At 41.1% G+C, this 14,681-nt stretch overlaps 1 protein-coding gene across 2 annotated transcripts in view; it reads left to right on the top strand.

The window, feature by feature from the left end:
• The first annotated feature begins 2,504 nt into the window (after positions 1-2,504).
• Positions 2,505-14,681, top strand: part of LOC5569496 (protein bunched, class 2/F/G isoform) — a 505,547-nt gene continuing 493,370 nt past the window's right edge. For both annotated transcript variants that reach the window (XR_002500480.1, XM_021844777.1), the window contains exons 1-2: positions 2,505-3,140; positions 11,949-12,723. The gene's annotated coding sequence lies outside the window, so the exon portion shown is untranslated. The remainder of the gene's footprint in view (positions 3,141-11,948; positions 12,724-14,681) is intronic.

The following is a 14,681-nucleotide window of genomic DNA, read 5'->3' on the forward strand; positions in this document are numbered from 1 at the left end:
CCGTACCTTCGTACACTCGAATTCAGTCAATGAATTTCTTTACTTTCCTTGAGCGAAACAGCATACTAAGCTTAAAGCGAAGTATGCACTTCAACAGAAAAGTAATCGCCTATCTCGATGCGTGGGAAATTTCTTGCAAGAAGTGCTCAAGAAAAGCATTTTTCTTTGATCGCAGTACGCAGTTGAAAAGAAATGTCAATTCAAATGGAGCTCACTGTACGAAATTTCTTAACCATTTCTTGGGCAGAAATTTTTTACTTTTCTTGAGCGGAAGAGCATAGCTTAAAATCTCGAGTCGGACCATTGTGCAAATGTTATTACATAAGCCTGATTTGCTACTGAAAAGGAATCGCTAAAGAAATTTCTCACCGGTTCCTTGCAGACAATTTCTAAAGCGACTCCCATTTAAACTGACATTTCTTTTCAACTGCGTACTGCGATCAGAAAAAAGCGCATTCTTGATCGATTTCTTGCAGAAATGTTCCATGCATCAAGATAGGCCGAGAAATTACTTGTCAGCAGCGAATCAGGCTTTGAAATGTGTTAAAAGTAGGCATTGATTTTGAGTTGAAGAAAATAAGTCAGTTTTGTGGCAAAGTTGCTAGGTGAAAGAAGCGCCATACACTGAAATGAATTTTATTGTGGAAACTACTGAATCCATGGTAAAATTAAGAACTGCACCAACGATTTTCAACCGACTACACTAATCTGTTAACTCTACCAAAACATAGTCAACATCACCACACAAGAAAATAGATTCTGTTTATTTAACCACAGTTGTAGTATTTATGACTAGAAATATTCTAGATTTGACAAGTTTGGCATTATACTTTTGACCACACTGTGTTGTACGGTGGGTGTCACGGATCGAAATATAATGCTGTGTAGTCGAAGTTACTATGGAAATAGTCACATTTACTGCACTGCTCATTCACTCACCAGATAATAGTAAACTTAACAGATTTTTGTAGTCGGTTGAAAATCGTTGGTGCAGTTCTTAAATCTACCATGGATTCAGTAGATTATACAACAAAATTTGTTTGCGTGTATTGCGATTTTTTTCACCACTTAGACTTTAGTGATCTGAATTTCGTCTTTCTCAGATTTCGCCTTTGATTTCGCTGCCCCTTTTCGATCACCGCCGCCCATGCAATTATCCTGATGTTCATGACAGATTTCTCCGGCCGGCTCAATGTTTACCATTTTTTTCTTTGTTCTCGACTCACCAGCTGGTCTTGTGTACACAACAAAGCCAGCTGGTCCTCCGATGTTTACAGTCATCGTCATTGTTCTCATGCTCCAGCTGATCGTGTTCTCGTGTCAAAACCAGCTGGTAGTGACTGAAATCAAGGATGAAAGGTGGATGGTGTTTGAAAATGTACCAGAAGTACTTTATTGGCAACTTCTCAATTTCGTCATGTAGGGGGAGATCCCCCAGTACCGGACACTTAAGCCACTAAATTCATAATTCGAAAAATATTGATTTTGTGGGCTCGTGTTACCCATTTATGATAAATGTTATTATTTTTATAGTGTACAAAAATAAATTTGAAAATATAAATATGAATTTTGACATTGTGTTTTGATGATGTATTTTAGTACCAAATTGATCGATCTTGAAAGGTGGCACCCAATACCGGACACGATCTGGAAATGCCTCGAATTCTGTAAATTTGAACATCATTGAATGTGTACTCTATAGAAATAGTTTATAATTACCAATTCAATGCAATTGCAACATTTACAAGAATAATTTGAGTTTTTCTTAGTTTGCAAAACTAAGAAAAATAACACATTTAACGATGTTGTTATGAATGTACATTCTTCTTAATTTTATTGCATGTTTGATACCATGGTCGACGGAACCCATGAAAAATGAAAGTATTTTGAGACACTGATGCAATAATTACAAAGATATCATATAACAAATCAAGCTGTCCGAAACTGAGGGACAGGAGGTGCTTAACCAAAATTGTAATTTGTCCATATTTACTTCAATTATGGTACAAAATACATTCATACTATCAAATTAGGATTATGTTCGATCATGCTTGCGGGATCCAAAGTATTTTTTTCATATTCAAAATAATTACTAAATAGGCTCAAAGTTAAGAAGATACATCAATTTTTTAAAGATTTTCAAACTTTTCAATTTTTTTAAAAAGGGATGCATATTTCAAGGATGTGTTATTCTACGCAAACATTAGTCTACATAATAGCTTTCTTTTCTACTAATACACCATTTTGATTGGACCATGATTTCTCAATGTTTCAACTTTGTCCGGTATTGGGTGCTGTCCGGCACTGGGGGATCTCCCCCTAAGTCTAATCATTCGTGAAAATTACAATATGTGCTTTAAAATGTTGGATTTATAAAGTAGGCCCACTGTTTGCTCGATTGTTCAAATAGTTTAAATTTTCCGCTGAATCGGCAACACTTTCTCGCGGAAAACATCGAATTCTGAGAGAGAATCCATCAACGGGCGCACGCACACACTCGAAGCGCAGATTTTGACAGCTACAAACTCATCGCCGCGAACGGGTCAGCAAACGAGAGCAGCTCCGTCGTCGTCTGTCGTACCAAAAAAATCGAATATGGCTGCCGTGGTGTTGAAAAAATTCGCAACGATCTCGATTCTCGGTTCTATTTGTGCGCTAATCGGTACGAAACGGCAATTCTAAACCCACTGTTAAACGCGTCGCGAGTTTGTCCGTACGGGAGTGCAAAAGTCCAGATTCGAGCTTCGCCGGAAAACGGTGAAAATTGCCAATCAAATTCGGGCCCCTGGCTGAGCCTTTTTCTCCTGCTGACAGAATTCGGTACTTTCGGTTCGGATCGTCGGAAATCCGTTTTCTTCGTGCGGTAAAGTTTACTCGTTTGGACTCTGTTTATCGGTGAAAAGCAGAAAAAACGGATCGCAGGAAGATTGGCGTGGCCACAGTTTGGACGAAGGGACAATCTCGCAAAGGAAGGGCGGAAGGCAGGAAACTTAGAATCCGGATTTCTACGGGAGCTGTGTTTGGATTTTGGGAAAACAGAATCTTTTTGGCGAATCATTGTCCCACGACGGAACTGTTCCGGAGGGCCGTAGAAAGCAGGGGGCTTCCGTGTATTTCCTACAGAGTGCAGAAAATTTAGGGTGAGTCGTGGAGGAGGAAATAGTCCCAGAAGCAGAAAAGCACCTCCAAAAACGTCCAAAGGGCGAGCTGATGAAGAGAGCCCTAGCGTATCATGTGAGAGGAGCCCAAACGGAAAAGTGACATTATTGAATTGTACAAAATATACAGATTGGGTGAAAACGTTTTTATAACAAATCAGGCAATGTTTTCAAATCAAGAGCATCGACCGTTTTGTCTTGTTTTTGATCTATTCTTTTACTTATACTGGTCACTCGCTGGCGGTGACCAATCAAATACATTTTGTGCTCTTGAAAATTCGATACTTCTCTACCTTAGACAGCCTTTCCACTATTTCCACTAATGAATTCGATGTTTCAATACTACATTTTTCCGAGCAAAGTTGAACAAAAAGATAACACGTTGAGTTATTGGATAACTGACATTCAAAAACTTATTCTGTTCTCATTCTGGCTGAATAAGCAGGCAACATAACAAACATGATAATAAAAATTTTATTAATCACAAGCAACCAAAGGTTCAGATAAACGGGCATGTTTTGGCTTAAGCAGCTCACTTTTTAAGTAATTACCCGAACTTCAGTTCACATATAGTTCATATAAAACGTGATTGATTCCTCTACAAGCAACATCATTTTTTCACCACAAGAAATTACTTAAATCGCAATAACTTTTTCTTATTTTCGATATTATAACACATATTTTTTACCAAATTCTCAGAAAACTTGTTCTCTTTTAGAATCTGTGTTAACTGGATCCGGAGATATTCCGATTTTTTTTGTGAAAACCCGCAGGGTGTCTACTACCTGGAAAAACCTGGAATTGTCAGGGAATTTTATTCAACCTGGAATTCTCAGGGAATTTCGGCTACACTAAGGGAAATTGTTTTGAAATAGTTATAGATGATAGAATATGTGGTTTTTGTGACAAAAAATCTCCTCATCCATAAATTTTGTCGGCTGCGCCACTATCAAAACGCTTGTTGACATGTTAAGTCCTTTTAACGATTTTTAATTAATCAGTATAAAACATATTTAGACAATCAGGGTGTCTACAACCTGGAAAAACCTGGGAAACCGCTTCAGGAACTATCCTACTGGCTTCTCCAGAGATTTAATCTAAAATACTATCAGTACATAATATAGGGTTCTCTTCAGAAATTCTTGAAAAAAATCCTCTACCAATTCTTTTGGTAATTTTACCAACGATGCTTGAAGGATTTTTTCCTGAATTTGCTTAAGGAAATCATTGAGCACTTCAACGTTACCTTTTTTAAGGCACTCCGTGCTCGTGTCCACTACTGTGCCGGACTCAGTTGATCTTGTAACTTCTTTACCGATACAGATCTATTTTCAACTTACCTATATTTACATCTAGTTTCACTCTCTCCTATTGTTTTACTCTCACACCGAGTAGGTAGGAAAGAGCTCTGCTATTAGTGAGACTAGCTGCCTGCGAAGAGGGTCAGTTTGTCTCAGTCACCATCTGATACTGACGGAGGATGGATGTGCTCCCCAAAGCACGGTCCTCCGTGAGGCGTCTTCTGGTGGCTGGACGGGTTTTTTGTGGAGGGGCTGGGAATCGAACACATGACCTTCCGCTTATGAAGCGAAAGCGTAACCTCAAGGCTACAGACCCCCCTAATCTTCAACGTTACTACCTATAGTCATTTTCTCAGGGCTATGCTAGGACTTCCTTCAGATATTTTTTCACTAACTTTTTGACCGAATTTTCCAGTAGTTACTCTAGAATATCTTCCAAAGATTTCCACAGATTTTTTTTCCAAGAAAACCCGCAATGGTTAATTCCAGAGTTTTCGGTTAAATTCGTTTAAGATATTTTTTTTTCCAAGGAAACCAACAAGAATTGCTCAAAAAACTCCTCGAGGGGTTACTTGAGTGACTCTTTTAAGAAAAATTCAAATAATTCCTTAAATCCCACATGTGTTTCATTATTCGGTTTCCCTATTTTTTTTAAAGAATTTCTCCAGCATTAAATTCTAGGATTACTGTAGTTCTTCCAAACATTTTTCAATGAATTACTCAAAAAATCCCCATGGAATATTCAAAAGTTCAGTTCATACCAGTTAACAATACAGCATTTTTTTTTTCAAGAAATCCTCCGATCATTCCTACAACTTTTTTAAGTATTTTCAGGAGTTCCTTCACAAAATTCTGCTGGATATTATCCAGTGGCTCAATTTTTTTTTTCAATTATGTTTGTAATAATCTAAAAAATTTTGTAAAATTTCATCAAGATTGAGTTCCTCTAGAAATCCTTATTTATCAAGTGTGACTTAAGAACTTACACAAGTTTTAACAGAAGCTACCTTTCGATTTGCTTTAGGAATACGTAATGATTTTTTTTCCTCAATTTCTCAGCTTTCTGGAAAATTTTATTCACGTTTCCTTGGAGAAATACATGGACAACTCCTGGAAGAGTGCTTGTTTTTTTCATTAAACTTCCTTAAAAATCCTTTAGAATTATTGGATAACTTCTCAAAGAAATCTTAGGAGCCATCTCTGGAGTAATTCCTGAAGGTATATTTAGACATATTTCTAGTTAAAATCTTGAAGAAATTCTGAAGGACAATTTTGTAGAAAATTCTAAGAAATCCTTGGAGACATCTGGAGTAGTTCCTGGTTGAATATTCCAACATGTTTAAAACTGGAGTCTTAGATGATGTTCTAGAAAAACCGATGAAACAATCACCGGATAAAGTCCTGGGAAACTAAGGGCTTTCTGTATTCGCCACTTACGTTGATTTCTTATGGAGGGTGGCGAATTAGGAACAGGTGGCGAAAAATAGGTGCAAAGGAGCAACAATTTTAAGGAAAATGATTTTTTTTCTATTATTTTCTGAGAAAGTTTTGCGGTTTCCAAGAATGTTTCCGTATCACCTTAAAGCAATTTAGCGAACACTAAACAATTGGCAACCATATATGTCGTAAAACGGTATATAATCTGGGTGGCGAATAACTGGTACATGGTGAATACCGGTACACCTTCCCTAATTTGGAGATTGAACAGCTATAAATTTAAAATTTCATGACAATTCAACCCTCTCTTTTCCACTATTATCGACTATTTCTTTACAAAAAAGTGTTTTTCAAAATTGTTTAAGCAAATGGGATTATCAAATATGTAGCAGATGGTTTTTCATTAACACGATTGAATCAATTTGAAATATTTTAAGGAATTTGGCCATTTTTGCAGGTCAGAACTTTGGTGATTTTCATTATCACTGCGACGGTATATCGACATTTTCAGATAATCGCATTTCGTGGATTTATCTTGCAGAGCACAATAAAACTTTTGGGAAGTTTTTCACAATAGATCGAAAGGCAATTTCCATGAAAAGCGTTTCATATAAAAAACGCAACAGAAGAGGTTAAAGAGTAATGCTTCTATAGACTCCCTTTAGCTTTGAGTCGCATGACCGCCACAGCCATAAAATAAAACAATCACGGTCGATACCTTCTCCTATGTAATGACAAATTTGGCTAATAAGAAATGCAGTTCTAACTGGATCATGTAGTGACTGGCGGGAAGAGCACACATGATAAAGACAAACCATCTCTGACTGCGTGTTGATTCCCAATATCAGTCATCGAGCGATAGAACCGTTCGGTTGATTGCCGTCAGTATAAGAGCACATTGAAGCCTGTATCCTGTATTTTGCCTGTATTGGTAGCAAAGCTCAAAGCTTTGTGCCAATCCTTTTCCAGTAGAGAAGCTAGACAAAATACAGGACGCTTCGATGCTTATTATTTATTTAGTTGGTGTTACATCAATTAATTTGATAAAACCTCGTTAACGATGTTACGCCAATTTACTCGGTCCATGGCTGTGTCTCTCCAACCTCGATTTTGGCCCACGTTCTCCAGATCTTGTTGCACCTGATCAAGCCACCTCGCTCGCTGTGCTCCCCGCCTTCTTGTGCCAACCGGATTCGACGCGAACACCATCTTTGCAGGATTGTTGTCCGGTAGTCTTGCAACATGCCCTGCCCAGCGCACCCTTCCGGCTTTCGCAACCTTCTGGATACTTGGTTCGCCGTAGAGCCTAGCGAGCTCGTGGTTCATTCTCCGCCGCCACACACCGTTCTCCTGCACTCCGCCGAAGATCGTCCTTAGCACCCTTCGTTCGAACACTCCAAGTGCTTGCAGGTCCTCTTCCAGCATGGTCCATGCTTCATGTCCATAGAGGACCACCGGTCTTATAAGCGTTTTGTACATGGTACATTTGGTGCGGGGGTGAATCTTTCTCGACCGCAGCTTCTTCTGGAGCCCATAGTAGGCGCGACTTCCACTGATGATGCGTCTCCGTATTTCACGACTAACGTTGTTATCTGCCGTTAACAAGGATCCGAGGTAGACGAACTCATCAACCACCTCAAAAGTATCCCCGTCTATCGTAACACTGCTTCCCAGGCGGGCTCTGTCGCGCTCGGTTCCGCCTATCAGCATGTACTTTGTTTTTGACGCATTCACCACCATGCCGAATTTTGTCGCTTCATGTTTCAGGCGGGTGTACAGGTCTGCCACCGTTCCAAATGTTCTGCCGACAATATCCATATCATCCGCGAAGCAAACAAATTGGCTGGATCTTGTGAAAATCGTACCTCGGTTATTGAACCCGGCTCTCCGCATGACACCTTCTAGCGCGATGTTGAACAGCAGGCACGAAAGTCCATCACCCTGCCGAAGTCCCCGGCGGGCTTCGAACGAACTGGAATGTTCGCCCGAAATCTTCACGCTATTCTGCACACCGTCCATCGTTGCTCTTATTAGTCTTGTGAGCTTCCCGGGAAAGCTGTACTCGTCCATGATTTTCCATAGCTCTTCGCGGTCGATGCTATCATAAGCCGATTTGAAATCGATGAACAGGTGATGCGTTGGGACTTGGTATTCACGGTATTTCTGGAGGATTTGTCGTACAGTGAAGATTTGGTCCGTTGTCGAGCGGCCGTTGATGAAACCAGCTTGATAACTTCCCACAAACTCATTTGTTATTGGTGATAGACGACGGAAGATAATCTGGGATAGCACTTTGTAGGCGGCATTCAGGATAGTGATCGCACGATAGTTTTCACATTCCAGTTTGTCGCCCTTCTTGTAGATGGGGCATATGACCCCTTGCTTCCACTCCTCCGGCAGCTGTTCGGTTTCCCAGATTCTGACAATCAGCCGGTGCAGACAGGCGGCCAACCTCTCCGGGCCCATTTTGATGAGTTCAGCTCCAATACCATCTTTACCAGCGGCCTTATTATTCTTGAGCTGGCTGATGACATCCTTAACTTCCCTCAATGGGGGGCAGGTTGGTTTCCTTCATCCGCCGTGCTGACGTAGTCACTTCCTCCGCTGTCATGACCCTCGTCGCCTGTGTTCTCCGTGCCATTCAGGTGTTCATCGTAGTGCTGCCTCCACCTTTCAATCACCTCACGTCCGTCCGTCAAGATGCTTCCGTCCTTATCCCTACACATTTCAGCTCGCGGCACGAAGCCTTTTCGGGATGCGTTTAGCTTCTCGTAGAACTTTCGCGTTTCTTGTGAACGATGCAGCTGTTCCATTTCTTCACATTCCGCTTCTTCCAGGCGGCGCTTTTTGTCCCGGAATAGGCGGGTTTGCTGCTTCCGTTTTCTTTTATATCGCTCCACGTTTTGTCGCGTTCCTTGCTGCAGCATTGCAGCCCGCGCTGCATCTTTCTCCTCCAAAACCTGCCTGCATTCTTCGTCGAACCAATCGTTACATGTCCTCCTTTCCACGTACCCGACGATGCTCTCGGCTGCTTTTATGTTGCTCCAGCAGTCCTCAAGAGGGGCTTCGTCAAGCTCGCCCTCTTCCGGCAACGCTACCTAGAGATACTGCGCGTATGCGGCAGCGACGTTCGGTTGGGCCAGTCGCGCTAGGTTATACCGAGGCGGGCGTCGATACCGTACATTGTTGATGACGGATAGTTTTTGGCGCAGTTTCACCATCACCAGATAGTGATCAGAGTCGATGTTAGCGCCACGATAGGTTCTGACATCGGTAATATTGGAGAAGTGCCGTCCATCGATCAAAACGTGGTCGATTTGTGATTCCGTCTGCAGTGGTGATCTCCAGGTGTATCGATACGGAAGGCTGTGCTGGAAGTAGGTGCTGCGAATGGCCATGTTCTTGGAGGCGGCAAAATCTATCAGTCGTAGGCCGTTCTCGTTCGTCAGCCGGTGGGCGCTGAACTTTCCAATCGTCGGTCTGAACTCCTCCTCCTGGCCAACCTGAGCGTTCAAATCTCCTATGATGATCTTGACGTCGTGGCTTGGGCAGCGGTCGTACTCGCGTTCGAGCTGCGCGTAAAATGCGTCCTTGTCGTCATCAGTGCTTCCGGAGTGAGGGCTATGCACGTTTATGATGCTGAAGTTGAAGAACCGGCTTTTGAGCCTCAACTTGCACATTCTTTCGTTGATCGGCCACCACCCGATCACACGCCTTTGCATATTACCCATCACTATAAAAGCTGTTCCCAGCTCACGTGTGTTGCCGAAGCTCTGGTAGATGGTATGATTACCTCTAAACGTTCGCACCATCGAACCTGTCCAGCACACCTCCTGCAGCGCTACGATGTCGAAACCGCGGATCTTCAGTACATCGGAGAGTATGCGTGTGCTTCCGATGAAGTTGAGAGATTTGCAGTTCCACGTACCGAGTTTCCAATCGCTAGTCCATTTCCGTCGCTGTGGTCTTTGCCGATTGTTCCGGTCCGTATTCTCTCGTTGACGTTCCTGTGCTGATGTGTTTTTACGGTTGGCTTGCAGGGCCTGACACCAACCCCCTAGATTTCCGGAGGACCATTCCCCCTAAATGTTCGGAGGACCATAGTGCGCAGTTTAGCTTAGAGTCCTTCTCTGGCACTCGGACGATGATCAGCCGCCCCTGACATGGGGAACAGACGCTGTTGTGAGCCGCTCCTAACATGGAGTACAGACGCTCAAGGTTTGCAGAAGCAAAAGCAAAAGCAAACCCCCCCTTCCCTGTCAGCATACGACCAAAGTTCCCACCGGGGGTTGGTTACCCGATCTTCCCTAAGGTTACTCGTACCCCGGCCAGTACCGCGAGGAGGTAGGGATAGGAGTTGCTGGGCAAGAGGCTAAGGACCGCACAGAGGGGTCTATTTTATTCCTTCAGGTACGCGAGGTACCAATGGTACGCCATGCCCAGCCATTTACCAACCAAAATGTTTGTTAAATTTAAATGTTATATTTGGAAAAAAATCTTTTTAAAAAATCTGCTCTGAGGGGGGGGGGGGTTTTGACCTCCAAAACCCCCCCTTGATTGTGCCACTGTATTGAGACCGTTCGACCGTATTGACAGATGATTGATGCAAATTCCGATGCCTCAAAAATCTCAAAGTTGGCTCAACATTTTAGGCGAATTTCATAGCTTTTGGAGCACGTGAATCACAGGAAAAGCAATACCTTAGTTTTTAATGATTACAAATAAAAATCCTGAGAGAGATTAAAGGAGAGAGCGGTTCCGCTCCTAAGCTGAAAAATCACAAACATTCGTCTACAAGCTGGAAATGCTGATTTACATTCGAAGTACTGCTAATAATAACTGCAATGGTTCATATTGCAACCTATTGCCTTTGAAGATCATAATGTTTGTTGAAAAACTTGGAAACGTATTTAGGGGGCGTAGAGTGATTGTGCGTGCATTCATGTATACTACGAAGGATGTAGATTGAATCGATACCAGAATATTGTAGTCTCATTAAACCAATCATGCTTTAGGAGTAAAATTTACGCCAATTTTCATAGAGAACGAAATATTCTTTGGAATCAAAAAGTTCTTTTATCTTCCATCACCGTCCTTAGGAAAACTTTTGGGAAATTTCGTCAGGTACAACATATTCCCTTTGGCTAGCGGAATTAGTTTATATAGAAATGTATGTCTAGGGTGGACGAGAGAAGCTTAGGTTTGCAAATGTTGATTCGTTATTTATTAATTTCAATCCAGAAAAAAACATCTGTCCAAATTTTTTACCCTGAATAACTTTTACAAAAAAACTACTTTTAAGTTTGCAAAACCCCCCCTAAAGCCAAATTCTGGTTGCGCTACTGTCTCAATATGCATGCATATCTGCATGTATTATGACAAACTTCTCGTCAAAAACCTGTTTATTTATCAGAATAAGCAAGATAATTTCAATTTAATTTAATAATACTATTAAAAAGCCTCAATTTTGAAGAACATTACTGTTACTGTAAATTTCGCACCTTTCGAACGCGACGATTTGTCACCAAAATCGTCGCCAGCCAACCAGCAGCTGTGAATTTGACGTTTCAACAGTCTTACAAACATAACGGCAAATCACCTCCTTTGATTTGGTTGCTGGCGACGATTTTGTCGATCTGTTTGAAAGTTTTCGGCGAGATTTGTTGTCCATGAAATACAACGTACTGGTCCGATGTTTTTGGATTGTAGTATTAAATTTAAATGGTATATTTAGAAAAAAATCTTTTAAAAAAATCTGCTCTGGGGGGGGGGGGGCGTTTAACCCCCCCCCCCTTGGTTGCGCCACTGGCTACAGCCATAAAACAAAATAAAATATACTACTAATATCAAACTGGGATATTGAAATTTACTTGTGTGGTTACGTTTTGATTACTGACCAAGTGACCACAAACGAAAACGTGCTATTTATTTTATTTCTGAAAATCATTCTCAAAAAAAAATCTTTATCGTTCAATACTTGGGCTCCTGTCACATGTTACGCTAGGGTTTTGCGATTTTGGATTCCAAGTTCGAATCTTTTTTCTCCTTTCAGTTTGTGTCCACTTTCTCGAAAAGTGCAATCACCGCAGAACCGCCGCAGCCGTGCAATTTTTGTGCGCAAGTGATTAGCGAACGGCAGAACAACCCAAACGTGCGGTGCGGCAGTTTAGCGACACAATCAGAAAACCGCATTTAGCAGCAGCAGAAAATTTGACCACTTTGGTGGTGTCGGCAGAAGAGCAGAAAAAAAAACGAAGTCACAAGAAAAAAAATTGCGCGATGAACGGAAGAAAATTCCGCTGAAGAGCAGCAGAAGCAAAAGCAGTGTGTGAGAAGAAGAATAACAATATTCATCGAAGCAAACACAACAGCAACAGAAAAGAAAAAAGATCGCCGTACGACGAGAGACGAGAGAAGAGCGTGAAGTGCGATTATTTTTTGACAGTTCGCCGAGCGTTTGCGACTTGCGTGTGAATTTGTGTGCGTCTCTCTTTCTCTCTCTCTCTCTCGCTCTCCATCTCCCAACAATCCGTGTCTGCGATAACACAACAAACAACAACAAAAACAAAGCGATTTCGAGTGCGACGACTGAAAAAGTCAAAAGTGAAAAAGGAAAATCCGCGAGGGTATTCTGTGTGTGATTCGATTTTTCTTGTGTTTTGGGCAGTGTTTTGTGGGGAATTTGTGTGATGTTTTTGCGATAAGCTGGTGTGGGATCGTGTGTATTTTTTTTTCGTGCAAGAGCAGATCGCTAATTCGATTTATCGCCGTCGAAAAGTTTTGGGCCGGCGTTTTGCAACGGTGGATTCTGTGAACTATTGAACCAGGTAATTTATGATGACTATGATTGATTATTGGATTATGCAAATCTTGTTTTAGTTTATTGGTGTAAAATGCTAGTTAAAGCGAGCCTTTAGCATCTATATTATTAAGTCATAGGGCCCTTATTAGCCGAATGGTTAGAGTACGCAGCTACCAAGCATAGCTATGTTGAAGGTGCCACACGATATACGAATGCGAAAATAACAACTTTGGCAAAGAAAGCTCTCAGTTAATTACTGTGGAAGTGCTCATATGAACGCTAAGCTGAGAAGCAGGCTCTGTCCCAGTTGGGACGTAATGCCAAGAAGAAGAAGAATTATTAAGTCATTTGTGACCATAGCCTATTATAGTTTTAAACTATCTACAAGTTCAAGTAACTTTTGGTGTGTTTTGAACAACTCAGGTTTAAAAAACACGCTTTTCATGACGCAATTTTGTACTCTTCTTATATGCAATTTCTTCACCAAGCGGCTAGGCCTTACACCTAGTTTAACTACATGGGTAAACGTAGTTTACGGGTTAAGCGAAGGTGAAGAAATCGACCCTCAGTCACTTTGAATTAAATCTTAAGCAGTTTATCTGCATCCGTCCAGCACATAAAAAAAGGTTCAAAATGAGGCCATTAGTAAAATTTTGATAGATTTGGTTTTATTCAGCTTCAATAGAGTCGTCTGAATATCTAGTTTATTTTGTGGAATTTTTTCAAATAAATTTCTACCGGTCTGAAGTTATTTCGGTTACTGGGTCAGATCTGTTGAAAATGAACCTTATTTCCTTTTTCGTCAACCTTTACCTAGCTTATTGGCATAAATCTGAGTCCAATTCGAATTCAAGCAACGATATTTGCTTTGCATGGGCTGCAAGACACTAAAAATGTGCAAGTTGAGAATCAAAGGCTGATTCTTCAACTTCAGCATAACAAACGTGCACAGTAGAGTGATGCAAATTTTGAAATTTTGGCTCCCATATGCTTAAACGATTTTTATTATGGTAAATAGCATCCTCCCAATGTTTGAAGTGTTTCGGAAGACATTTGCACACGCCATTTGAAGTTTATATGGAGATTTCTATGGAAAACACCAACCTTTTGTGTTCAGCCGTTTATTTCATCATCATAATATTTTATGGAAAAGTGAACAAACTCTTCTCATGTGAAATCCTTTTAGTTACAACTTTGCCGAAGACCACATTTCGATTGTACGTCAGGATAAATTGGTATTCATAATCATAAAGTGGGTTTACATTTTGCATGCTTAACCAATTGCTCGGCAGGCAACAGTGGTGCTCCTGGCGGGTAGAATAGATCAAAGTAATCCAGGCTACTATGTTCTACAGCAAAAAAGCAGTGTTGCTCTGAATGTAATTGAATGTTCATCACAGCATGATTTAGACTTTGTTATCAATGATAACAAATTATCCTTACATCCAATCAAAATGTGGTCTTCGGCAAAATTGTAGCTGGGAAGAATTCACATAAAAGAGTATGTTCACTTTTCCATAGATTATTATTACGAGCAGTTAGAGGGCTGGACACAAAAGGTTTGTTTTTTCCATAGTAATTTCCATACAAACTTCAAATGGCGTGTGCACAACCAAATTTCTTCCAAATCACTTCAAATTTTGGGAGAATGATTTTCATCATAATTGACATCGTTTAAGCATAGGGGAGCAGAATCTTCAAAATTTGCATCAGTCTAGTGCCGGTTTTTAAGCGCAGCTCGAACGCGAATACGACAGCTACTCAAGCTACGACCTCAAAATCATCATAGGAGATCTAAACGCTCAGGTTGGCCAGGAAGAGGAATTCAGACTATTTATGGAAAGTTCAGCGCCCACCGGCTGACGAACGAAAACGGCTTACGACTTATTAATTTCGCTGCCTCCAAGAATATGGCCATTCGTAGCACCTATTTCCAGCACAGCCTTCCATACCGCTACACCTGGAGATCACCACATCAGACAG

The sequence above is a fragment of the Aedes aegypti genome, chromosome 2 (genome assembly GCF_002204515.2).
Source record: "Aedes aegypti strain LVP_AGWG chromosome 2, AaegL5.0 Primary Assembly, whole genome shotgun sequence".
NCBI lineage: Eukaryota > Metazoa > Arthropoda > Insecta > Diptera > Culicidae > Aedes > Aedes aegypti.